The following is a 26,299-nucleotide window of genomic DNA, read 5'->3' as shown; positions in this document are numbered from 1 at the left end:
CAGCTCTGGGTCCCTGCAGGAAGTGTTGGCAAGCACAGGGCCAGTCCTCCAAAGGCCCAGGTGCAGGGAGCCCAGGCCAAGCAGCCTGTGGAAGAAGCCACATGCTGTGCCACCCCGGGGAACACGACTGCAGGCCACGGCCCTTCCCACCTCCTCCTCCTCCTCCTCCTCCTCCTCCTCCTCCTCCTCCTCCCACCCCGCCCCCGCCCCCGCCCCCACATGGCACAGGGCCCAGAGACACCTCAGACACTTGCTACCCAAAGTGCAAAGGGCATCAGTTGCTCCTCCAAACCCCCCCCCCAGCCCAGCAGACCGCGTTGTCCAGCCAGCCACCGGGCCTCCCTGGGGTGCCCAGCACAAAAGTGCAGACACCCACCGGACCCTCAATCTCAGTTTTCGGATGTTTTTGCCACTCTAAGGACCCGCAGGCCAGCTGGGCCTTCTGGCAGGACAGAGAGCCCCGGAATCCGACGTGGAGAGCTGGGTGTACGTCCCCATGAGGAGGCGGTCCCCACCTCCGCGGCTATCCCCTTGCGGGGAGCGGCAGCCGCGGGGCCTCAGAGAAGACACCAGGCTGGGCCCCCACGGCACAGCGGGAGCACGTCCCCCGCAGGCCACTTAGCGATGGCGGCCAGCCGGCGGACGGTTGGGTTGCGCGAGACGCTGCGGCCGCCCTGCTACCGGGTTCCTGGGAGGGCGTCCTGGAACCAGCGTCCACACCAAGCCCTTGGAAGGCCCAGGCGACGGAGGAGCCCCGTCAGGCAGGGGCCGAGGACGGTGACGGCCCGGGCGGGGAGGAGCGTGTCAGGCAGGGGCAGAGGACGGTGACAGGTGATAGGCCGGGCGGGAAGGAGTCAGTCAGGCAGGGGCCGTGGAGGAGACGGGCTGGGTAAGGGTTAGGGTTAGTGTCAGGGCACAAGTCACAATCGCAAAGACCTGGAAGCCACCCGAGTGCCCATCGACCCACGAGTGGGTAAATAAAATGTGGCGCGTGGACACCACGGAGTGCTATTCGGCTATGAGGAGCAGCGGTGAGGGGGCACCTCTCGTGGTTCTCCTGGCCAGAGCTGGAACCCGTTCCAGTAAGCCAAGTATCCCAAGAATGGACACACGAGCACCACGTGCTCGCGCTCACCAGCAAATGGGTACGAACCGATGGACACCTAAGTGGACACAGAGGAATCACCTTCTTCGGGTGGGTGTCGGGCGGGTGGGGGGAGGGGATGGGCATACACATCCATTAGGAATGGGGTGGGTACGCACCGACTGGGGGATGGGCGCACTTGAAGCTCTGACCCGAGGGGGGAGGCTGGGAGAGGGCAACGCACCCGACCTTAACATTGGTGCCCCCACAATATGCTGGAGCAACATGAGAGGTAAATGAATAAGAACACGGGGGGGGGGGGAGGGGGGCACGGGCAACACATGTCACCTTAATACTTGGACTCCCATCATCTGCTTGAAAAGAGAGAGAAAAGAAAATGCAATAATAGAGATAAGAGACACTTTTTAAAAATAATGAATCCGGCCGGGCGCTGTGGCTCACGCCTGTAATCCTAGCTCTTGGGAGGCCGAGGCGGGCGGATTGCTCAAGGTCAGGAGTTCAAAACCAGCCTGAGCAAGAGCGAGACCCCGTCTCTACTATAAATAGAAAGGAATTAATTGGCCAACTGATATATATATAAAAATTAGCGGGGCATGGTGGCGCATGCCTGCAGTCCCAGCTACCCGGGAGGCTGAGGCAGAAGGATCACTGGAGCCCAGGAGTTTGAAGTTGCTGTGAGCTAGGCTGACGCCACGGCACTCACTCTAGCCTGGGCAACAAACCGAGACTCTGTCTCAAAAAAAAAAAAAAAAAATGAATCCGAAGAGAAAAGTAAAAGGAGGCCTGTGGAGCAGGTCTGGGTGTGACTCCGGATCCCCCAACATCAGGTGCCACCACCAAAGATTCCTACGTGTAGCCCATAGAACCCCAAAAGCAACGGGACGAGTTCTGGTCACATACTCCCTCAAAATGACATCCTGGCCTTCTTCTGGAACTCCCTCCCCTCTCAGACTCTCAAGGTTTCCTCCAGCGTGTCGGCTCCCACAGAGCAGACCTTTGGTCTGAGACCTGACTGTCCAGAAGCCACGCATGCTGCCGCGTGGCGGCGGTGTCGCGGCTCGGGACAAGAGGAGGCCCCACGGTGCGGGCTGGGGCGCGCCAGGCACCGCGGCGGACGCTGAGGGTGGGGGTCACCCCCACCCCGGGCCGCCCCCGCACTCCCAGAAACGCGACAGAACCAGAGGCAAAAAAAAAAAGAAGAAGCCTACGGCACCCGGTATTCCCGGGCGGTCTCCCATCCAAGTTCTAACCAGGCCCGAGCCTGCTTAGCTTCCGAGACCAGACGGGATCGGGCGCGTTCGGGGTGGTGTGGCCGTGGACGGCGGAGGGCGCCCCTGCCCCGCTCAAGAAGCCGAGCCTCTCTGCGCTTCCCCGCCGCCTCCTCCCCCCGCCCCAGGCCCCGCGCCGGGTCGGGCCTGTTGAGTTCGCCGGCCGGGTCCCGCGGGCTCCGAGGGACGGGGGTGACAGGCGGGGCGGGCCGGGGTTGGGGGCTGTCTCTGTATACACACACACTCACACTCACACTCACTCACTCACTCACACTCACACAAGATGCGCCTCCACGGCTGGACCCGCCAAGGTGGAGACCTTCAAGCCCCCCTCCTCTCCTTGCCTGGCCTCCTTCACCTCCCCGCCCCCCACCCCCAGCTCGCACGGGCGGGAGGGGCGGGGCGCTCGCCCTTTGACCCCAGCCAGGGGCGGCCCTCCCCCACAACCCCTTTCAGCTGCGCCCCCCACCCTGTGGCCCGGCGGCCGCCTATTCCCCCGGGCCAGGGCTGGGGCACAGCGCACGGGGGAGGGGAGCCAGTGTATGGGGCGTCTCTCTCTCTCTCTCTCTCTCTCTCTCTCTCTCTCTCTCTCTCTCTCTCTCTCTCTCTCTCTCTCGGGATGTGTCCCATGGGTGGGGTGGGGTGGCGTGGTTTGTGGGGCGCTGAAGAAATCAGTCCCCTCCATCTCCTCCCTCTGGAAAACACCCAAGCCCTTGGAGAACTGCCCGCACCTCTACCTACCGTGGGGGCCGGGACCCTCCTCTTTGTCCTCCTGTGGCCCAGTCCAAGGGGCCTGGACCTGGCCGGGGCTGCACTGGACCCCAACCACCCTGGCGTGTGGACTCGCTAAAAATCGGCGATTAGATATTGGATTCCAGCGTCATTGAGGTCATTTCACTAATGAGTGCACCGCAAAGAGTTTCCTAATCCATCTGTGAGGGTGGCAACCGAAAGAGAATTTTAGAGCTGACAGAATAGGCGAGGAAAGGCATAGGAGATTTCCACACCCAGTAAGGAAGCCTTTCCCGAAGTGGAAGAAAGAAAGGAGCAAACAGAGACACCGGTAGCCCGCCCGGATCAGAGTCTGCCCCTGAGAGAAAGTACCCTGACCAGGTTCTCCCGTGGGTGGGTCGCGAGCTAGCGGCATTCAGAAGAGCGAGGCCCGCAGTCTGTGCGGAAGACACCTGCACTCGGGTGTGTGTGGCGGCACAATTCACAAGCAGCTCCAGATGTTAAACCAAGGAGAAGCCAGGGAGTTCCCAACGCCCCAGGTGTCCTCAGCCCACGACTGGCTGCTGTGGGAATGCGAAGCCCGGCTCCTTGTCTCAGAGCGGGGCAACCAGGAGGTGTGATGTCCACCCCGGGGTTCCCAGGAGGATCAGACTGAAGCTGGGACTTGGCCTGAAAGTGTCCCCTCGCATGGCCACCCCCTTCCCCTTCCTGCTCCTCTACTCCTGGTGCCCCTCCATCCAGGGGCCAGACCTTAAAGAGTCACCCGCAAGAGAATCCTGGTCCCAAAGGAGCCTTCTGGGGGACCCCTGCTGAGAGAGGTTGTGGGCATGGCCCGCTGGGGCTCTGCCCGACCCAGGGCTGAGAGATGCAACCTCCCAGCTCTGGGTCCCTGCAGGAAGTGTTGGCAAGCACAGGGCCAGTCCTCCAAAGGCCCAGGTGCAGGGAGCCCAGGCCAAGCAGCCTGTGGAAGAAGCCACATGCTGTGCCACCCCGGGGAACACGACTGCAGGCCACGGCCCTTCCCACCTCCTCCTCCTCCTCCTCCTCCTCCTCCTCCTCCTCCTCCTCCCACCCCGCCCCCGCCCCCGCCCCCACATGGCACAGGGCCCAGAGACACCTCAGACACTTGCTACCCAAAGTGCAAAGGGCATCAGTTGCTCCTCCAAACCCCCCCCCCAGCCCAGCAGACCGCGTTGTCCAGCCAGCCACCGGGCCTCCCTGGGGTGCCCAGCACAAAAGTGCAGACACCCACCGGACCCTCAATCTCAGTTTTCGGATGTTTTTGCCACTCTAAGGACCCGCAGGCCAGCTGGGCCTTCTGGCAGGACAGAGAGCCCCGGAATCCGACGTGGAGAGCTGGGTGTACGTCCCCATGAGGAGGCGGTCCCCACCTCCGCGGCTATCCCCTTGCGGGGAGCGGCAGCCGCGGGGCCTCAGAGAAGACACCAGGCTGGGCCCCCACGGCACAGCGGGAGCACGTCCCCCGCAGGCCACTTAGCGATGGCGGCCAGCCGGCGGACGGTTGGGTTGCGCGAGACGCTGCGGCCGCCCTGCTACCGGGTTCCTGGGAGGGCGTCCTGGAACCAGCGTCCACACCAAGCCCTTGGAAGGCCCAGGCGACGGAGGAGCCCCGTCAGGCAGGGGCCGAGGACGGTGACGGCCCGGGCGGGGAGGAGCGTGTCAGGCAGGGGCAGAGGACGGTGACAGGTGATAGGCCGGGCGGGAAGGAGTCAGTCAGGCAGGGGCCGTGGAGGAGACGGGCTGGGTAAGGGTTAGGGTTAGTGTCAGGGCACAAGTCACAATCGCAAAGACCTGGAAGCCACCCGAGTGCCCATCGACCCACGAGTGGGTAAATAAAATGTGGCGCGTGGACACCACGGAGTGCTATTCGGCTATGAGGAGCAGCGGTGAGGGGGCACCTCTCGTGGTTCTCCTGGCCAGAGCTGGAACCCGTTCCAGTAAGCCAAGTATCCCAAGAATGGACACACGAGCACCACGTGCTCGCGCTCACCAGCAAATGGGTACGAACCGATGGACACCTAAGTGGACACAGAGGAATCACCTTCTTCGGGTGGGTGTCGGGCGGGTGGGGGGAGGGGATGGGCATACACATCCATTAGGAATGGGGTGGGTACGCACCGACTGGGGGATGGGCGCACTTGAAGCTCTGACCCGAGGGGGGAGGCTGGGAGAGGGCAACGCACCCGACCTTAACATTGGTGCCCCCACAATATGCTGGAGCAACATGAGAGGTAAATGAATAAGAACACGGGGGGGGGGAGGGGGGCACGGGCAACACATGTCACCTTAATACTTGGACTCCCATCATCTGCTTGAAAAGAGAGAGAAAAGAAAATGCAATAATAGAGATAAGAGACACTTTTTAAAAATAATGAATCCGGCCGGGCGCTGTGGCTCACGCCTGTAATCCTAGCTCTTGGGAGGCCGAGGCGGGCGGATTGCTCAAGGTCAGGAGTTCAAAACCAGCCTGAGCAAGAGCGAGACCCCGTCTCTACTATAAATAGAAAGGAATTAATTGGCCAACTGATATATATATAAAAATTAGCGGGGCATGGTGGCGCATGCCTGCAGTCCCAGCTACCCGGGAGGCTGAGGCAGAAGGATCACTGGAGCCCAGGAGTTTGAAGTTGCTGTGAGCTAGGCTGACGCCACGGCACTCACTCTAGCCTGGGCACCAAACCGAGACTCTGTCTCAAAAAAAAAAAAAAAAAATGAATCCGAAGAGAAAAGTAAAAGGAGGCCTGTGGAGCAGGTCTGGGTGTGACTCCGGATCCCCCAACATCAGGTGCCACCACCAAAGATTCCTACGTGTAGCCCATAGAACCCCAAAAGCAACGGGACGAGTTCTGGTCACATACTCCCTCAAAATGACATCCTGGCCTTCTTCTGGAACTCCCTCCCCTCTCAGACTCTCAAGGTTTCCTCCAGCGTGTCGGCTCCCACAGAGCAGACCTTTGGTCTGAGACCTGACTGTCCAGAAGCCACGCATGCTGCCGCGTGGCGGCGGTGTCGCGGCTCGGGACAAGAGGAGGCCCCACGGTGCGGGCTGGGGCGCGCCAGGCACCGCGGCGGACGCTGAGGGTGGGGGTCACCCCCACCCCGGGCCGCCCCCGCACTCCCAGAAACGCGACAGAACCAGAGGCAAAAAAAAAAAGAAGAAGCCTACGGCACCCGGTATTCCCGGGCGGTCTCCCATCCAAGTTCTAACCAGGCCCGAGCCTGCTTAGCTTCCGAGACCAGACGGGATCGGGCGCGTTCGGGGTGGTGTGGCCGTGGACGGCGGAGGGCGCCCCTGCCCCGCTCAAGAAGCCGAGCCTCTCTGCGCTTCCCCGCCGCCTCCTCCCCCCGCCCCAGGCCCCGCGCCGGGTCGGGCCTGTTGAGTTCGCCGGCCGGGTCCCGCGGGCTCCGAGGGACGGGGGTGACAGGCGGGGCGGGCCGGGGTTGGGGGCTGTCTCTGTATACACACACACTCACACTCACACTCACTCACTCACTCACACTCACACAAGATGCGCCTCCACGGCTGGACCCGCCAAGGTGGAGACCTTCAAGCCCCCCTCCTCTCCTTGCCTGGCCTCCTTCACCTCCCCGCCCCCCACCCCCAGCTCGCACGGGCGGGAGGGGCGGGGCGCTCGCCCTTTGACCCCAGCCAGGGGCGGCCCTCCCCCACAACCCCTTTCAGCTGCGCCCCCCACCCTGTGGCCCGGCGGCCGCCTATTCCCCCGGGCCAGGGCTGGGGCACAGCGCACGGGGGAGGGGAGCCAGTGTATGGGGCGTCTCTCTCTCTCTCTCTCTCTCTCTCTCTCTCTCTCTCTCTCTCTCTCTCTCTCTCTCTCTCTCTCGGGATGTGTCCCATGGGTGGGGTGGGGTGGCGTGGTTTGTGGGGCGCTGAAGAAATCAGTCCCCTCCATCTCCTCCCTCTGGAAAACACCCAAGCCCTTGGAGAACTGCCCGCACCTCTACCTACCGTGGGGGCCGGGACCCTCCTCTTTGTCCTCCTGTGGCCCAGTCCAAGGGGCCTGGACCTGGCCGGGGCTGCACTGGACCCCAACCACCCTGGCGTGTGGACTCGCTAAAAATCGGCGATTAGATATTGGATTCCAGCGTCATTGAGGTCATTTCACTAATGAGTGCACCGCAAAGAGTTTCCTAATCCATCTGTGAGGGTGGCAACCGAAAGAGAATTTTAGAGCTGACAGAATAGGCGAGGAAAGGCATAGGAGATTTCCACACCCAGTAAGGAAGCCTTTCCCGAAGTGGAAGAAAGAAAGGAGCAAACAGAGACACCGGTAGCCCGCCCGGATCAGAGTCTGCCCCTGAGAGAAAGTACCCTGACCAGGTTCTCCCGTGGGTGGGTCGCGAGCTAGCGGCATTCAGAAGAGCGAGGCCCGCAGTCTGTGCGGAAGACACCTGCACTCGGGTGTGTGTGGCGGCACAATTCACAAGCAGCTCCAGATGTTAAACCAAGGAGAAGCCAGGGAGTTCCCAACGCCCCAGGTGTCCTCAGCCCACGACTGGCTGCTGTGGGAATGCGAAGCCCGGCTCCTTGTCTCAGAGCGGGGCAACCAGGAGGTGTGATGTCCACCCCGGGGTTCCCAGGAGGATCAGACTGAAGCTGGGACTTGGCCTGAAAGTGTCCCCTCGCATGGCCACCCCCTTCCCCTTCCTGCTCCTCTACTCCTGGTGCCCCTCCATCCAGGGGCCAGACCTTAAAGAGTCACCCGCAAGAGAATCCTGGTCCCAAAGGAGCCTTCTGGGGGACCCCTGCTGAGAGAGGTTGTGGGCATGGCCCGCTGGGGCTCTGCCCGACCCAGGGCTGAGAGATGCAACCTCCCAGCTCTGGGTCCCTGCAGGAAGTGTTGGCAAGCACAGGGCCAGTCCTCCAAAGGCCCAGGTGCAGGGAGCCCAGGCCAAGCAGCCTGTGGAAGAAGCCACATGCTGTGCCACCCCGGGGAACACGACTGCAGGCCACGGCCCTTCCCACCTCCTCCTCCTCCTCCTCCTCCTCCTCCTCCTCCTCCTCCTCCCACCCCGCCCCCGCCCCCGCCCCCACATGGCACAGGGCCCAGAGACACCTCAGACACTTGCTACCCAAAGTGCAAAGGGCATCAGTTGCTCCTCCAAACCCCCCCCCCAGCCCAGCAGACCGCGTTGTCCAGCCAGCCACCGGGCCTCCCTGGGGTGCCCAGCACAAAAGTGCAGACACCCACCGGACCCTCAATCTCAGTTTTCGGATGTTTTTGCCACTCTAAGGACCCGCAGGCCAGCTGGGCCTTCTGGCAGGACAGAGAGCCCCGGAATCCGACGTGGAGAGCTGGGTGTACGTCCCCATGAGGAGGCGGTCCCCACCTCCGCGGCTATCCCCTTGCGGGGAGCGGCAGCCGCGGGGCCTCAGAGAAGACACCAGGCTGGGCCCCCACGGCACAGCGGGAGCACGTCCCCCGCAGGCCACTTAGCGATGGCGGCCAGCCGGCGGACGGTTGGGTTGCGCGAGACGCTGCGGCCGCCCTGCTACCGGGTTCCTGGGAGGGCGTCCTGGAACCAGCGTCCACACCAAGCCCTTGGAAGGCCCAGGCGACGGAGGAGCCCCGTCAGGCAGGGGCCGAGGACGGTGACGGCCCGGGCGGGGAGGAGCGTGTCAGGCAGGGGCAGAGGACGGTGACAGGTGATAGGCCGGGCGGGAAGGAGTCAGTCAGGCAGGGGCCGTGGAGGAGACGGGCTGGGTAAGGGTTAGGGTTAGTGTCAGGGCACAAGTCACAATCGCAAAGACCTGGAAGCCACCCGAGTGCCCATCGACCCACGAGTGGGTAAATAAAATGTGGCGCGTGGACACCACGGAGTGCTATTCGGCTATGAGGAGCAGCGGTGAGGGGGCACCTCTCGTGGTTCTCCTGGCCAGAGCTGGAACCCGTTCCAGTAAGCCAAGTATCCCAAGAATGGACACACGAGCACCACGTGCTCGCGCTCACCAGCAAATGGGTACGAACCGATGGACACCTAAGTGGACACAGAGGAATCACCTTCTTCGGGTGGGTGTCGGGCGGGTGGGGGGAGGGGATGGGCATACACATCCATTAGGAATGGGGTGGGTACGCACCGACTGGGGGATGGGCGCACTTGAAGCTCTGACCCGAGGGGGGAGGCTGGGAGAGGGCAACGCACCCGACCTTAACATTGGTGCCCCCACAATATGCTGGAGCAACATGAGAGGTAAATGAATAAGAACACGGGGGGGGGGAAGGGGGGCACGGGCAACACATGTCACCTTAATACTTGGACTCCCATCATCTGCTTGAAAAGAGAGAGAAAAGAAAATGCAATAATAGAGATAAGAGACACTTTTTAAAAATAATGAATCCGGCCGGGCGCTGTGGCTCACGCCTGTAATCCTAGCTCTTGGGAGGCCGAGGCGGGCGGATTGCTCAAGGTCAGGAGTTCAAAACCAGCCTGAGCAAGAGCGAGACCCCGTCTCTACTATAAATAGAAAGGAATTAATTGGCCAACTGATATATATATAAAAATTAGCGGGGCATGGTGGCGCATGCCTGCAGTCCCAGCTACCCGGGAGGCTGAGGCAGAAGGATCACTGGAGCCCAGGAGTTTGAAGTTGCTGTGAGCTAGGCTGACGCCACGGCACTCACTCTAGCCTGGGCACCAAACCGAGACTCTGTCTCAAAAAAAAAAAAAAAAAAATGAATCCGAAGAGAAAAGTAAAAGGAGGCCTGTGGAGCAGGTCTGGGTGTGACTCCGGATCCCCCAACATCAGGTGCCACCACCAAAGATTCCTACGTGTAGCCCATAGAACCCCAAAAGCAACGGGACGAGTTCTGGTCACATACTCCCTCAAAATGACATCCTGGCCTTCTTCTGGAACTCCCTCCCCTCTCAGACTCTCAAGGTTTCCTCCAGCGTGTCGGCTCCCACAGAGCAGACCTTTGGTCTGAGACCTGACTGTCCAGAAGCCACGCATGCTGCCGCGTGGCGGCGGTGTCGCGGCTCGGGACAAGAGGAGGCCCCACGGTGCGGGCTGGGGCGCGCCAGGCACCGCGGCGGACGCTGAGGGTGGGGGTCACCCCCACCCCGGGCCGCCCCCGCACTCCCAGAAACGCGACAGAACCAGAGGCAAAAAAAAAAAAGAAGAAGCCTACGGCACCCGGTATTCCCGGGCGGTCTCCCATCCAAGTTCTAACCAGGCCCGAGCCTGCTTAGCTTCCGAGACCAGACGGGATCGGGCGCGTTCGGGGTGGTGTGGCCGTGGACGGCGGAGGGCGCCCCTGCCCCGCTCAAGAAGCCGAGCCTCTCTGCGCTTCCCCGCCGCCGCCTCCCGCCCCAGGCCCCGCGCCGGGTCGGGCCTGTTGAGTTCGCCGGCCGGGTCCCGCGGGCTCCGAGGGACGGGGGTGACAGGCGGGGCGGGCCGGGGTTGGGGGCTGTCTCTGTATACACACACACTCACACTCACACTCACTCACTCACTCACACTCACACAAGATGCGCCTCCACGGCTGGACCCGCCAAGGTGGAGACCTTCAAGCCCCCCTCCTCTCCTTGCCTGGCCTCCTTCACCTCCCCGCCCCCCACCCCCAGCTCGCACGGGCGGGAGGGGCGGGGCGCTCGCCCTTTGACCCCAGCCAGGGGCGGCCCTCCCCCACAACCCCTTTCAGCTGCGCCCCCCACCCTGTGGCCCGGCGGCCGCCTATTCCCCCGGGCCAGGGCTGGGGCACAGCGCACGGGGGAGGGGAGCCAGTGTATGGGGCGTCTCTCTCTCTCTCTCTCTCTCTCTCTCTCTCTCTCTCTCTCTCTCTCTCTCTCTCTCTCTCTCTCTCGGGATGTGTCCCATGGGTGGGGTGGGGTGGCGTGGTTTGTGGGGCGCTGAAGAAATCAGTCCCCTCCATCTCCTCCCTCTGGAAAACACCCAAGCCCTTGGAGAACTGCCCGCACCTCTACCTACCGTGGGGGCCGGGACCCTCCTCTTTGTCCTCCTGTGGCCCAGTCCAAGGGGCCTGGACCTGGCCGGGGCTGCACTGGACCCCAACCACCCTGGCGTGTGGACTCGCTAAAAATCGGCGATTAGATATTGGATTCCAGCGTCATTGAGGTCATTTCACTAATGAGTGCACCGCAAAGAGTTTCCTAATCCATCTGTGAGGGTGGCAACCGAAAGAGAATTTTAGAGCTGACAGAATAGGCGAGGAAAGGCATAGGAGATTTCCACACCCAGTAAGGAAGCCTTTCCCGAAGTGGAAGAAAGAAAGGAGCAAACAGAGACACCGGTAGCCCGCCCGGATCAGAGTCTGCCCCTGAGAGAAAGCACCCTGACCAGGTTCTCCCGTGGGTGGGTCGCGAGCTAGCGGCATTCAGAAGAGCGAGGCCCGCAGTCTGTGCGGAAGACACCTGCACTCGGGTGTGTGTGGCGGCACAATTCACAAGCAGCTCCAGATGTTAAACCAAGGAGAAGCCAGGGAGTTCCCAACGCCCCAGGTGTCCTCAGCCCACGACTGGCTGCTGTGGGAATGCGAAGCCCGGCTCCTTGTCTCAGAGCGGGGCAACCAGGAGGTGTGATGTCCACCCCGGGGTTCCCAGGAGGATCAGACTGAAGCTGGGACTTGGCCTGAAAGTGTCCCCTCGCATGGCCACCCCCTTCCCCTTCCTGCTCCTCTACTCCTGGTGCCCCTCCATCCAGGGGCCAGACCTTAAAGAGTCACCCGCAAGAGAATCCTGGTCCCAAAGGAGCCTTCTGGGGGACCCCTGCTGAGAGAGGTTGTGGGCATGGCCCGCTGGGGCTCTGCCCGACCCAGGGCTGAGAGATGCAACCTCCCAGCTCTGGGTCCCTGCAGGAAGTGTTGGCAAGCACAGGGCCAGTCCTCCAAAGGCCCAGGTGCAGGGAGCCCAGGCCAAGCAGCCTGTGGAAGAAGCCACATGCTGTGCCACCCCGGGGAACACGACTGCAGGCCACGGCCCTTCCCACCTCCTCCTCCTCCTCCTCCTCCTCCTCCTCCTCCTCCTCCCACCCCGCCCCCGCCCCCGCCCCCACATGGCACAGGGCCCAGAGACACCTCAGACACTTGCTACCCAAAGTGCAAAAGGCATCAGTTGCTCCTCCAAACCCCCCCCCCAGCCCAGCAGACCGCGTTGTCCAGCCAGCCACCGGGCCTCCCTGGGGTGCCCAGCACAAAAGTGCAGACACCCACCGGACCCTCAATCTCAGTTTTCGGATGTTTTTGCCACTCTAAGGACCCGCAGGCCAGCTGGGCCTTCTGGCAGGACAGAGAGCCCCGGAATCCGACGTGGAGAGCTGGGTGTACGTCCCCATGAGGAGGCGGTCCCCACCTCCGCGGCTATCCCCTTGCGGGGAGCGGCAGCCGCGGGGCCTCAGAGAAGACACCAGGCTGGGCCCCCACGGCACAGCGGGAGCACGTCCCCCGCAGGCCACTTAGCGATGGCGGCCAGCCGGCGGACGGTTGGGTTGCGCGAGACGCTGCGGCCGCCCTGCTACCGGGTTCCTGGGAGGGCGTCCTGGAACCAGCGTCCACACCAAGCCCTTGGAAGGCCCAGGCGACGGAGGAGCCCCGTCAGGCAGGGGCCGAGGACGGTGACGGCCCGGGCGGGGAGGAGCGTGTCAGGCAGGGGCAGAGGACGGTGACAGGTGATAGGCCGGGCGGGAAGGAGTCAGTCAGGCAGGGGCCGTGGAGGAGACGGGCTGGGTAAGGGTTAGGGTTAGTGTCAGGGCACAAGTCACAATCGCAAAGACCTGGAAGCCACCCGAGTGCCCATCGACCCACGAGTGGGTAAATAAAATGTGGCGCGTGGACACCACGGAGTGCTATTCGGCTATGAGGAGCAGCGGTGAGGGGGCACCTCTCGTGGTTCTCCTGGCCAGAGCTGGAACCCGTTCCAGTAAGCCAAGTATCCCAAGAATGGACACACGAGCACCACGTGCTCGCGCTCACCAGCAAATGGGTACGAACCGATGGACACCTAAGTGGACACAGAGGAATCACCTTCTTCGGGTGGGTGTCGGGCGGGTGGGGGGAGGGGATGGGCATACACATCCATTAGGAATGGGGTGGGTACGCACCGACTGGGGGATGGGCGCACTTGAAGCTCTGACCCGAGGGGGGAGGCTGGGAGAGGGCAACGCACCCGACCTTAACATTGGTGCCCCCACAATATGCTGGAGCAACATGAGAGGTAAATGAATAAGAACACGGGGGGGGGGGAGGGGGGCACGGGCAACACATGTCACCTTAATACTTGGACTCCCATCATCTGCTTGAAAAGAGAGAGAAAAGAAAATGCAATAATAGAGATAAGAGACACTTTTTAAAAATAATGAATCCGGCCGGGCGCTGTGGCTCACGCCTGTAATCCTAGCTCTTGGGAGGCCGAGGCGGGCGGATTGCTCAAGGTCAGGAGTTCAAAACCAGCCTGAGCAAGAGCGAGACCCCGTCTCTACTATAAATAGAAAGGAATTAATTGGCCAACTGATATATATATAAAAATTAGCGGGGCATGGTGGCGCATGCCTGCAGTCCCAGCTACCCGGGAGGCTGAGGCAGAAGGATCACTGGAGCCCAGGAGTTTGAAGTTGCTGTGAGCTAGGCTGACGCCACGGCACTCACTCTAGCCTGGGCACCAAACCGAGACTCTGTCTCAAAAAAAAAAAAAAAAAATGAATCCGAAGAGAAAAGTAAAAGGAGGCCTGTGGAGCAGGTCTGGGTGTGACTCCGGATCCCCCAACATCAGGTGCCACCACCAAAGATTCCTACGTGTAGCCCATAGAACCCCAAAAGCAACGGGACGAGTTCTGGTCACATACTCCCTCAAAATGACATCCTGGCCTTCTTCTGGAACTCCCTCCCCTCTCAGACTCTCAAGGTTTCCTCCAGCGTGTCGGCTCCCACAGAGCAGACCTTTGGTCTGAGACCTGACTGTCCAGAAGCCACGCATGCTGCCGCGTGGCGGCGGTGTCGCGGCTCGGGACAAGAGGAGGCCCCACGGTGCGGGCTGGGGCGCGCCAGGCACCGCGGCGGGACGCTGAGGGTGGGGGTCACCCCCACCCCGGGCCGCCCCCGCACTCCCAGAAACGCGACAGAACCAGAGGCAAAAAAAAAAAGAAGAAGCCTACGGCACCCGGTATTCCCGGGCGGTCTCCCATCCAAGTTCTAACCAGGCCCGAGCCTGCTTAGCTTCCGAGACCAGACGGGATCGGGCGCGTTCGGGGTGGTGTGGCCGTGGACGGCGGAGGGCGCCCCTGCCCCGCTCAAGAAGCCGAGCCTCTCTGCGCTTCCCCGCCGCCGCCTCCCGCCCCAGGCCCCGCGCCGGGTCGGGCCTGTTGAGTTCGCCGGCCGGGTCCCGCGGGCTCCGAGGGACGGGGGTGACAGGCGGGGCGGGCCGGGGTTGGGGGCTGTCTCTGTATACACACACACTCACACTCACACTCACTCACTCACTCACACTCACACAAGATGCGCCTCCACGGCTGGACCCGCCAAGGTGGAGACCTTCAAGCCCCCCTCCTCTCCTTGCCTGGCCTCCTTCACCTCCCCGCCCCCCACCCCCAGCTCGCACGGGCGGGAGGGGCGGGGCGCTCGCCCTTTGACCCCAGCCAGGGGCGGCCCTCCCCCACAACCCCTTTCAGCTGCGCCCCCCACCCTGTGGCCCGGCGGCCGCCTATTCCCCCGGGCCAGGGCTGGGGCACAGCGCACGGGGGAGGGGAGCCAGTGTATGGGGCGTCTCTCTCTCTCTCTCTCTCTCTCTCTCTCTCTCTCTCTCTCTCTCTCTCTCTCTCTCTCTCTCTCTCGGGATGTGTCCCATGGGTGGGGTGGGGTGGCGTGGTTTGTGGGGCGCTGAAGAAATCAGTCCCCTCCATCTCCTCCCTCTGGAAAACACCCAAGCCCTTGGAGAACTGCCCGCACCTCTACCTACCGTGGGGGCCGGGACCCTCCTCTTTGTCCTCCTGTGGCCCAGTCCAAGGGGCCTGGACCTGGCCGGGGCTGCACTGGACCCCAACCACCCTGGCGTGTGGACTCGCTAAAAATCGGCGATTAGATATTGGATTCCAGCGTCATTGAGGTCATTTCACTAATGAGTGCACCGCAAAGAGTTTCCTAATCCATCTGTGAGGGTGGCAACCGAAAGAGAATTTTAGAGCTGACAGAATAGGCGAGGAAAGGCATAGGAGATTTCCACACCCAGTAAGGAAGCCTTTCCCGAAGTGGAAGAAAGAAAGGAGCAAACAGAGACACCGGTAGCCCGCCCGGATCAGAGTCTGCCCCTGAGAGAAAGTACCCTGACCAGGTTCTCCCGTGGGTGGGTCGCGAGCTAGCGGCATTCAGAAGAGCGAGGCCCGCAGTCTGTGCGGAAGACACCTGCACTCGGGTGTGTGTGGCGGCACAATTCACAAGCAGCTCCAGATGTTAAACCAAGGAGAAGCCAGGGAGTTCCCAACGCCCCAGGTGTCCTCAGCCCACGACTGGCTGCTGTGGGAATGCGAAGCCCGGCTCCTTGTCTCAGAGCGGGGCAACCAGGAGGTGTGATGTCCACCCCGGGGTTCCCAGGAGGATCAGACTGAAGCTGGGACTTGGCCTGAAAGTGTCCCCTCGCATGGCCACCCCCTTCCCCTTCCTGCTCCTCTACTCCTGGTGCCCCTCCATCCAGGGGCCAGACCTTAAAGAGTCACCCGCAAGAGAATCCTGGTCCCAAAGGAGCCTTCTGGGGGACCCCTGCTGAGAGAGGTTGTGGGCATGGCCCGCTGGGGCTCTGCCCGACCCAGGGCTGAGAGATGCAACCTCCCAGCTCTGGGTCCCTGCAGGAAGTGTTGGCAAGCACAGGGCCAGTCCTCCAAAGGCCCAGGTGCAGGGAGCCCAGGCCAAGCAGCCTGTGGAAGAAGCCACATGCTGTGCCACCCCGGGGAACACGACTGCAGGCCACGGCCCTTCCCACCTCCTCCTCCTCCTCCTCCTCCTCCTCCTCCTCCTCCTCCTCCCACCCCGCCCCCGCCCCCGCCCCCACATGGCACAGGGCCCAGAGACACCTCAGACACTTGCTACCCAAAGTGCAAAGGGCATCAGTTGCTCCTCCAAACCCCCCCCCAGCCCAGCAGACCGCGTTGTCCAGCCAGCCACCGGGCCTCCCTGGGGTGCCCAGCACAAAAGTGCAGACACCCACCGGACCCTCAATCTCAGTTTTCGGATGTTTTTGCCACTCTAAGGACCCGCAGGCCAGCTGGGCCTTCTGGCAGGACAGAGAGCCCCGGAATCCGACGTGGAGAGCTGGGTGTACGTCCCCATGAGGAGGCGGTCCCCACCTCCGCGGCTATCCCCTTGCGGGGAGCGGCAGCCGCGGGGCCTCAGAGAAGACACCAGGCTGGGCCCCCACGGCACAGCGGGAGCACGTCCCCCGCAGGCCACTTAGCGATGGCGGCCAGCCGGCGGACGGTTGGGTTGCGCGAGACGCTGCGGCCGCCCTGCTACCGGGTTCCTGGGAGGGCGTCCTGGAACCAGCGTCCACACCAAGCCCTTGGAAGGCCCAGGCGACGGAGGAGCCCCGTCAGGCAGGGGCCGAGGACGGTGACGGCCCGGGCGGGGAGGAGCGTGTCAGGCAGGGGCAGAGGACGGTGACAGGTGATAGGCCGGGCGGGAAGGAGTCAGTCAGGCAGGGGCCGTGGAGGAGACGGGCTGGGTAAGGGTTAGGGTTAGTGTCAGGGCACAAGTCACAATCGCAAAGACCTGGAAGCCACCCGAGTGCCCATCGACCCACGAGTGGGTAAATAAAATGTGGCGCGTGGACACCACGGAGTGCTATTCGGCTATGAGGAGCAGCGGTGAGGGGGCACCTCTCGTGGTTCTCCTGGCCAGAGCTGGAACCCGTTCCAGTAAGCCAAGTATCCCAAGAATGGACACACGAGCACCACGTGCTCGCGCTCACCAGCAAATGGGTACGAACCGATGGACACCTAAGTGGACACAGAGGAATCACCTTCTTCGGGTGGGTGTCGGGCGGGTGGGGGGAGGGGATGGGCATACACATCCATTAGGAATGGGGTGGGTACGCACCGACTGGGGGATGGGCGCACTTGAAGCTCTGACCCGAGGGGGGAGGCTGGGAGAGGGCAACGCACCCGACCTTAACATTGGTGCCCCCACAATATGCTGGAGCAACATGAGAGGTAAATGAATAAGAACACGGGGGGGGGGGGAGGGGGGCACGGGCAACACATGTCACCTTAATACTTGGACTCCCATCATCTGCTTGAAAAGAGAGAGAAAAGAAAATGCAATAATAGAGATAAGAGACACTTTTTAAAAATAATGAATCCGGCCGGGCGCTGTGGCTCACGCCTGTAATCCTAGCTCTTGGGAGGCCGAGGCGGGCGGATTGCTCAAGGTCAGGAGTTCAAAACCAGCCTGAGCAAGAGCGAGACCCCGTCTCTACTATAAATAGAAAGGAATTAATTGGCCAACTGATATATATATAAAAATTAGCGGGGCATGGTGGCGCATGCCTGCAGTCCCAGCTACCCGGGAGGCTGAGGCAGAAGGATCACTGGAGCCCAGGAGTTTGAAGTTGCTGTGAGCTAGGCTGACGCCACGGCACTCACTCTAGCCTGGGCACCAAACCGAGACTCTGTCTCAAAAAAAAAAAAAAAAAATGAATCCGAAGAGAAAAGTAAAAGGAGGCCTGTGGAGCAGGTCTGGGTGTGACTCCGGATCCCCCAACATCAGGTGCCACCACCAAAGATTCCTACGTGTAGCCCATAGAACCCCAAAAGCAACGGGACGAGTTCTGGTCACATACTCCCTCAAAATGACATCCTGGCCTTCTTCTGGAACTCCCTCCCCTCTCAGACTCTCAAGGTTTCCTCCAGCGTGTCGGCTCCCACAGAGCAGACCTTTGGTCTGAGACCTGACTGTCCAGAAGCCACGCATGCTGCCGCGTGGCGGCGGTGTCGCGGCTCGGGACAAGAGGAGGCCCCACGGTGCGGGCTGGGGCGCGCCAGGCACCGCGGCGGACGCTGAGGGTGGGGGTCACCCCCACCCCGGGCCGCCCCCGCACTCCCAGAAACGCGACAGAACCAGAGGCAAAAAAAAAAAGAAGAAGCCTACGGCACCCGGTATTCCCGGGCGGTCTCCCATCCAAGTTCTAACCAGGCCCGAGCCTGCTTAGCTTCCGAGACCAGACGGGATCGGGCGCGTTCGGGGTGGTGTGGCCGTGGACGGCGGAGGGCGCCCCTGCCCCGCTCAAGAAGCCGAGCCTCTCTGCGCTTCCCCGCCGCCGCCTCCCGCCCCAGGCCCCGCGCCGGGTCGGGCCTGTTGAGTTCGCCGGCCGGGTCCCGCGGGCTCCGAGGGACGGGGGTGACAGGCGGGGCGGGCCGGGGTTGGGGGCTGTCTCTGTATACACACACACTCACACTCACACTCACTCACTCACTCACACTCACACAAGATGCGCCTCCACGGCTGGACCCGCCAAGGTGGAGACCTTCAAGCCCCCCTCCTCTCCTTGCCTGGCCTCCTTCACCTCCCCGCCCCCCACCCCCAGCTCGCACGGGCGGGAGGGGCGGGGCGCTCGCCCTTTGACCCCAGCCAGGGGCGGGCCCTCCCCCACAACCCCTTTCAGCTGCGCCCCCCACCCTGTGGCCCGGCGGCCGCCTATTCCCCCGGGCCAGGGCTGGGGCACAGCGCACGGGGGAGGGGAGCCAGTGTATGGGGCGTCTCTCTCTCTCTCTCTCTCTCTCTCTCTCTCTCTCTCTCTCTCTCTCTCTCTCTCTCTCTCTCTCTCGGGATGTGTCCCATGGGTGGGGTGGGGTGGCGTGTTTGTGGGGCGCTGAAGAAATCAGTCCCCTCCATCTCCTCCCTCTGGAAAACACCCAAGCCCTTGGAGAACTGCCCGCACCTCTACCTACCGTGGGGGCCGGGACCCTCCTCTTTGTCCTCCTGTGGCCCAGTCCAAGGGGCCTGGACCTGGCCGGGGCTGCACTGGACCCCAACCACCCTGGCGTGTGGACTCGCTAAAAATCGGCGATTAGATATTGGATTCCAGCGTCATTGAGGTCATTTCACTAATGAGTGCACCGCAAAGAGTTTCCTAATCCATCTGTGAGGGTGGCAACCGAAAGAGAATTTTAGAGCTGACAGAATAGGCGAGGAAAGGCATAGGAGATTTCCACACCCAGTAAGGAAGCCTTTCCCGAAGTGGAAGAAAGAAAGGAGCAAACAGAGACACCGGTAGCCCGCCCGGATCAGAGTCTGCCCCTGAGAGAAAGTACCCTGACCAGGTTCTCCCGTGGGTGGGTCGCGAGCTAGCGGCATTCAGAAGAGCGAGGCCCGCAGTCTGTGCGGAAGACACCTGCACTCGGGTGTGTGTGGCGGCACAATTCACAAGCAGCTCCAGATGTTAAACCAAGGAGAAGCCAGGGAGTTCCCAACGCCCCAGGTGTCCTCAGCCCACGACTGGCTGCTGTGGGAATGCGAAGCCCGGCTCCTTGTCTCAGAGCGGGGCAACCAGGAGGTGTGATGTCCACCCCGGGGTTCCCAGGAGGATCAGACTGAAGCTGGGACTTGGCCTGAAAGTGTCCCCTCGCATGGCCACCCCCTTCCCCTTCCTGCTCCTCTACTCCTGGTGCCCCCTTCCATCCAGGGGCCAGACCTTAAAGAGTCACCCGCAAGAGAATCCTGGTCCCAAAGGAGCCTTCTGGGGGACCCCTGCTGAGAGAGGTTGTGGGCATGGCCCGCTGGGGCTCTGCCCGACCCAGGGCTGAGAGATGCAACCTCCCAGCTCTGGGTCCCTGCAGGAAGTGTTGGCAAGCACAGGGCCAGTCCTCCAAAGGCCCAGGTGCAGGGAGCCCAGGCCAAGCAGCCTGTGGAAGAAGCCACATGCTGTGCCACCCCGGGGAACACGACTGCAGGCCACGGCCCTTCCCACCTCCTCCTCCTCCTCCTCCTCCTCCTCCTCCTCCTCCTCCTCCCACCCCGCCCCCGCCCCCGCCCCCACATGGCACAGGGCCCAGAGACACCTCAGACACTTGCTACCCAAAGTGCAAAGGGCATCAGTTGCTCCTCCAAACCCCCCCCCCAGCCCAGCAGACCGCGTTGTCCAGCCAGCCACCGGGCCTCCCTGGGGTGCCCAGCACAAAAGTGCAGACACCCACCGGACCCTCAATCTCAGTTTTCGGATGTTTTTGCCACTCTAAGGACCCGCAGGCCAGCTGGGCCTTCTGGCAGGACAGAGAGCCCCGGAATCCGACGTGGAGAGCTGGGTGTACGTCCCCATGAGGAGGCGGTCCCCACCTCCGCGGCTATCCCCTTGCGGGGAGCGGCAGCCGCGGGGCCTCAGAGAAGACACCAGGCTGGGCCCCCACGGCACAGCGGGAGCACGTCCCCCGCAGGCCACTTAGCGATGGCGGCCAGCCGGCGGACGGTTGGGTTGCGCGAGACGCTGCGGCCGCCCTGCTACCGGGTTCCTGGGAGGGCGTCCTGGAACCAGCGTCCACACCAAGCCCTTGGAAGGCCCAGGCGACGGAGGAGCCCCGTCAGGCAGGGGCCGAGGACGGTGACGGCCCGGGCGGGGAGGAGCGTGTCAGGCAGGGGCAGAGGACGGTGACAGGTGATAGGCCGGGCGGGAAGGAGTCAGTCAGGCAGGGGCCGTGGAGGAGACGGGCTGGGTAAGGGTTAGGGTTAGTGTCAGGGCACAAGTCACAATCGCAAAGACCTGGAAGCCACCCGAGTGCCCATCGACCCACGAGTGGGTAAATAAAATGTGGCGCGTGGACACCACGGAGTGCTATTCGGCTATGAGGAGCAGCGGTGAGGGGGCACCTCTCGTGGTTCTCCTGGCCAGAGCTGGAACCCGTTCCAGTAAGCCAAGTATCCCAAGAATGGACACACGAGCACCACGTGCTCGCGCTCACCAGCAAATGGGTACGAACCGATGGACACCTAAGTGGACACAGAGGAATCACCTTCTTCGGGTGGGTGTCGGGCGGGTGGGGGGAGGGGATGGGCATACACATCCATTAGGAATGGGGTGGGTACGCACCGACTGGGGGATGGGCGCACTTGAAGCTCTGACCCGAGGGGGGAGGCTGGGAGAGGGCAACGCACCCGACCTTAACATTGGTGCCCCCACAATATGCTGGAGCAACATGAGAGGTAAATGAATAAGAACACGGGGGGGGGGGAGGGGGGCACGGGCAACACATGTCACCTTAATACTTGGACTCCCATCATCTGCTTGAAAAGAGAGAGAAAAGAAAATGCAATAATAGAGATAAGAGACACTTTTTAAAAATAATGAATCCGGCCGGGCGCTGTGGCTCACGCCTGTAATCCTAGCTCTTGGGAGGCCGAGGCGGGCGGATTGCTCAAGGTCAGGAGTTCAAAACCAGCCTGAGCAAGAGCGAGACCCCGTCTCTACTATAAATAGAAAGGAATTAATTGGCCAACTGATATATATATAAAAATTAGCGGGGCATGGTGGCGCATGCCTGCAGTCCCAGCTACCCGGGAGGCTGAGGCAGAAGGATCACTGGAGCCCAGGAGTTTGAAGTTGCTGTGAGCTAGGCTGACGCCACGGCACTCACTCTAGCCTGGGCAACAAACCGAGACTCTGTCTCAAAAAAAAAAAAAAAAAATGAATCCGAAGAGAAAAGTAAAAGGAGGCCTGTGGAGCAGGTCTGGGTGTGACTCCGGATCCCCCAACATCAGGTGCCACCACCAAAGATTCCTACGTGTAGCCCATAGAACCCCAAAAGCAACGGGACGAGTTCTGGTCACATACTCCCTCAAAATGACATCCTGGCCTTCTTCTGGAACTCCCTCCCCTCTCAGACTCTCAAGGTTTCCTCCAGCGTGTCGGCTCCCACAGAGCAGACCTTTGGTCTGAGACCTGACTGTCCAGAAGCCACGCATGCTGCCGCGTGGCGGCGGTGTCGCGGCTCGGGACAAGAGGAGGCCCCACGGTGCGGGCTGGGGCGCGCCAGGCACCGCGGCGGACGCTGAGGGTGGGGGTCACCCCCACCCCGGGCCGCCCCCGCACTCCCAGAAACGCGACAGAACCAGAGGCAAAAAAAAAAAGAAGAAGCCTACGGCACCCGGTATTCCCGGGCGGTCTCCCATCCAAGTTCTAACCAGGCCCGAGCCTGCTTAGCTTCCGAGACCAGACGGGATCGGGCGCGTTCGGGGTGGTGTGGCCGTGGACGGCGGAGGGCGCCCCTGCCCCGCTCAAGAAGCCGAGCCTCTCTGCGCTTCCCCGCCGCCTCCTCCCCCCGCCCCAGGCCCCGCGCCGGGTCGGCCTGTTGAGTTCGCCGGCCGGGTCCCGCGGGCTCCGAGGGACGGGGTGACAGGCGGGGCGGGCCGGGGTTGGGGGCTGTCTCTGTATACACACACACTCACACTCACACTCACTCACTCACTCACACTCACACAAGATGCGCCTCCACGGCTGGACCCGCCAAGGTGGAGACCTTCAAGCCCCCCTCCTCTCCTTGCCTGGCCTCCTTCACCTCCCCGCCCCCCACCCCCAGCTCGCACGGGCGGGAGGGGCGGGGCGCTCGCCCTTTGACCCCAGCCAGGGGCGGCCCTCCCCCACAACCCCTTTCAGCTGCGCCCCCCACCCTGTGGCCCGGCGGCCGCCTATTCCCCGGGCCAGGGCTGGGGCACAGCGCACGGGGGAGGGGAGCCAGTGTATGGGGCGTCTCTCTCTCTCTCTCTCTCTCTCTCTCTCTCTCTCTCTCTCTCTCTCTCTCTCTCTCTCGGGATGTGTCCCATGGGTGGGGTGGGGTGGCGTGGTTTGTGGGGCGCTGAAGAAATCAGTCCCCTCCATCTCCTCCCTCTGGAAAACACCCAAGCCCTTGGAGAACTGCCCGCACCTCTACCTACCGTGTACCGTGGGGGCCGGGACCCTCCTCTTTGTCCTCCTGTGGCCCAGTCCAAGGGGCCTGGACCTGGCCGGGGCTGCACTGGACCCCAACCACCCTGGCGTGTGGACTCGCTAAAAATCGGCGATTAGATATTGGATTCCAGCGTCATTGAGGTCATTTCACTAATGAGTGCACCGCAAAGAGTTTCCTAATCCATCTGTGAGGGTGGCAACCGAAAGAGAATTTTAGAGCTGACAGAATAGGCGAGGAAAGGCATAGGAGATTTCCACACCCAGTAAGGAAGCCTTTCCCGAAGTGGAAGAAAGAAAGGAGCAAACAGAGACACCGGTAGCCCGCCCGGATCAGAGTCTGCCCCTGAGAGAAAGTACCCTGACCAGGTTCTCCCGTGGGTGGGTCGCGAGCTAGCGGCATTCAGAAGAGCGAGGCCCGCAGTCTGTGCGGAAGACACCTGCACTCGGGTGTGTGTGGCGGCACAATTCACAAGCAGCTCCAGATGTTAAACCAAGGAGAAGCCAGGGAGTTCCCAACGCCCCAGGTGTCCTCAGCCCACGACTGGCTGCTGTGGGAATGCGAAGCCCGGCTCCTTGTCTCAGAGCGGGGCAACCAGGAGGTGTGATGTCCACCCCGGGGTTCCCAGGAGGATCAGACTGAAGCTGGGACTTGGCCTGAAAGTGTCCCCTCGCATGGCCACCCCCTTCCCCTTCCTGCTCCTCTACTCCTGGTGCCCCTCCATCCAGGGGCCAGACCTTAAAGAGTCACCCGCAAGAGAATCCTGGTCCCAAAGGAGCCTTCTGGGGGACCCCTGCTGAGAGAGGTTGTGGGCATGGCCCGCTGGGGCTCTGCCCGACCCAGGGCTGAGAGATGCAACCTCCCAGCTCTGGGTCCCTGCAGGAAGTGTTGGCAAGCACAGGGCCAGTCCTCCAAAGGCCCAGGTGCAGGGAGCCCAGGCCAAGCAGCCTGTGGAAGAAGCCACATGCTGTGCCACCCCGGGGAACACGACTGCAGGCCACGGCCCTTCCCACCTCCTCCTCCTCCTCCTCCTCCTCCTCCTCCTCCTCCTCCTCCCACCCCGCCCCCGCCCCCGCCCCCACATGGCACAGGGCCCAGAGACACCTCAGACACTTGCTACCCAAAGTGCAAAGGGCATCAGTTGCTCCTCCAAACCCCCCCCCCAGCCCAGCAGACCGCGTTGTCCAGCCAGCCACCGGGCCTCCCTGGGGTGCCCAGCACAAAAGTGCAGACACCCACCGGACCCTCAATCTCAGTTTTCGGATGTTTTTGCCACTCTAAGGACCCGCAGGCCAGCTGGGCCTTCTGGCAGGACAGAGAGCCCCGGAATCCGACGTGGAGAGCTGGGTGTACGTCCCCATGAGGAGGCGGTCCCCACCTCCGCGGCTATCCCCTTGCGGGGAGCGGCAGCCGCGGGGCCTCAGAGAAGACACCAGGCTGGGCCCCCACGGCACAGCGGGAGCACGTCCCCCGCAGGCCACTTAGCGATGGCGGCCAGCCGGCGGACGGTTGGGTTGCGCGAGACGCTGCGGCCGCCCTGCTACCGGGTTCCTGGGAGGGCGTCCTGGAACCAGCGTCCACACCAAGCCCTTGGAAGGCCCAGGCGACGGAGGAGCCCCGTCAGGCAGGGGCCGAGGACGGTGACGGCCCGGGCGGGGAGGAGCGTGTCAGGCAGGGGCAGAGGACGGTGACAGGTGATAGGCCGGGCGGGAAGGAGTCAGTCAGGCAGGGGCCGTGGAGGAGACGGGCTGGGTAAGGGTTAGGGTTAGTGTCAGGGCACAAGTCACAATCGCAAAGACCTGGAAGCCACCCGAGTGCCCATCGACCCACGAGTGGGTAAATAAAATGTGGCGCGTGGACACCACGGAGTGCTATTCGGCTATGAGGAGCAGCGGTGAGGGGGCACCTCTCGTGGTTCTCCTGGCCAGAGCTGGAACCCGTTCCAGTAAGCCAAGTATCCCAAGAATGGACACACGAGCACCACGTGCTCGCGCTCACCAGCAAATGGGTACGAACCGATGGACACCTAAGTGGACACAGAGGAATCACCTTCTTCGGGTGGGTGTCGGGCGGGTGGGGGGAGGGGATGGGCATACACATCCATTAGGAATGGGGTGGGTACGCACCGACTGGGGGATGGGCGCACTTGAAGCTCTGACCCGAGGGGGGAGGCTGGGAGAGGGCAACGCACCCGACCTTAACATTGGTGCCCCCACAATATGCTGGAGCAACATGAGAGGTAAATGAATAAGAACACGGGGGGGGAGGGGGGCACGGGCAACACATGTCACCTTAATACTTGGACTCCCATCATCTGCTTGAAAAGAGAGAGAAAAGAAAATGCAATAATAGAGATAAGAGACACTTTTTAAAAATAATGAATCCGGCCGGGCGCTGTGGCTCACGCCTGTAATCCTAGCTCTTGGGAGGCCGAGGCGGGCGGATTGCTCAAGGTCAGGAGTTCAAAACCAGCCTGAGCAAGAGCGAGACCCCGTCTCTACTATAAATAGAAAGGAATTAATTGGCCAACTGATATATATATAAAAATTAGCGGGGCATGGTGGCGCATGCCTGCAGTCCCAGCTACCCGGGAGGCTGAGGCAGAAGGATCACTGGAGCCCAGGAGTTTGAAGTTGCTGTGAGCTAGGCTGACGCCACGGCACTCACTCTAGCCTGGGCACCAAACCGAGACTCTGTCTCAAAAAAAAAAAAAAAAAAATGAATCCGAAGAGAAAAGTAAAAGGAGGCCTGTGGAGCAGGTCTGGGTGTGACTCCGGATCCCCCAACATCAGGTGCCACCACCAAAGATTCCTACGTGTAGCCCATAGAACCCCAAAAGCAACGGGACGAGTTCTGGTCACATACTCCCTCAAAATGACATCCTGGCCTTCTTCTGGAACTCCCTCCCCTCTCAGACTCTCAAGGTTTCCTCCAGCGTGTCGGCTCCCACAGAGCAGACCTTTGGTCTGAGACCTGACTGTCCAGAAGCCACGCATGCTGCCGCGTGGCGGCGGTGTCGCGGCTCGGGACAAGAGGAGGCCCCACGGTGCGGGCTGGGGCGCGCCAGGCACCGCGGCGGACGCTGAGGGTGGGGGTCACCCCCACCCCGGGCCGCCCCCGCACTCCCAGAAACGCGACAGAACCAGAGGCAAAAAAAAAAAGAAGAAGCCTACGGCACCCGGTATTCCCGGGCGGTCTCCCATCCAAGTTCTAACCAGGCCCGAGCCTGCTTAGCTTCCGAGACCAGACGGGATCGGGCGCGTTCGGGGTGGTGTGGCCGTGGAC

General features: G+C 62.2%; 7 pseudogenes; all 7 read right to left on the bottom strand.

Annotated features, from left to right (window-relative positions):
- Positions 1 to 2,306: 2,306 nt before the first annotated feature.
- LOC142876697 (uncharacterized) lies at positions 2,307 to 2,425 on the bottom strand (annotated as a pseudogene).
- Positions 2,426 to 6,285: 3,860 nt separating this feature from the next.
- Positions 6,286 to 6,404, bottom strand: LOC142876696 (uncharacterized; annotated as a pseudogene).
- Positions 6,405 to 10,267: 3,863 nt separating this feature from the next.
- LOC142876695 (uncharacterized) lies at positions 10,268 to 10,386 on the bottom strand (annotated as a pseudogene).
- Positions 10,387 to 14,244: 3,858 nt separating this feature from the next.
- On the bottom strand, positions 14,245 to 14,363 carry LOC142876694 (uncharacterized; annotated as a pseudogene).
- Positions 14,364 to 18,223: 3,860 nt separating this feature from the next.
- Positions 18,224 to 18,342, bottom strand: LOC142876692 (uncharacterized; annotated as a pseudogene).
- A 3,862-nt stretch (positions 18,343 to 22,204) lies between these two features.
- Positions 22,205 to 22,323, bottom strand: LOC142876691 (uncharacterized; annotated as a pseudogene).
- A 3,857-nt stretch (positions 22,324 to 26,180) lies between these two features.
- LOC142876690 (uncharacterized) lies at positions 26,181 to 26,299 on the bottom strand (annotated as a pseudogene).

Source organism: Microcebus murinus, chromosome 15, assembly GCF_040939455.1.
Source record: "Microcebus murinus isolate Inina chromosome 15, M.murinus_Inina_mat1.0, whole genome shotgun sequence".
Classification (NCBI taxonomy): Eukaryota; Metazoa; Chordata; class Mammalia; order Primates; family Cheirogaleidae; genus Microcebus; species Microcebus murinus.
Note: the sequence above shows the minus strand (reverse complement) of the source record. Positions and strands in the feature narration are given on the sequence as shown.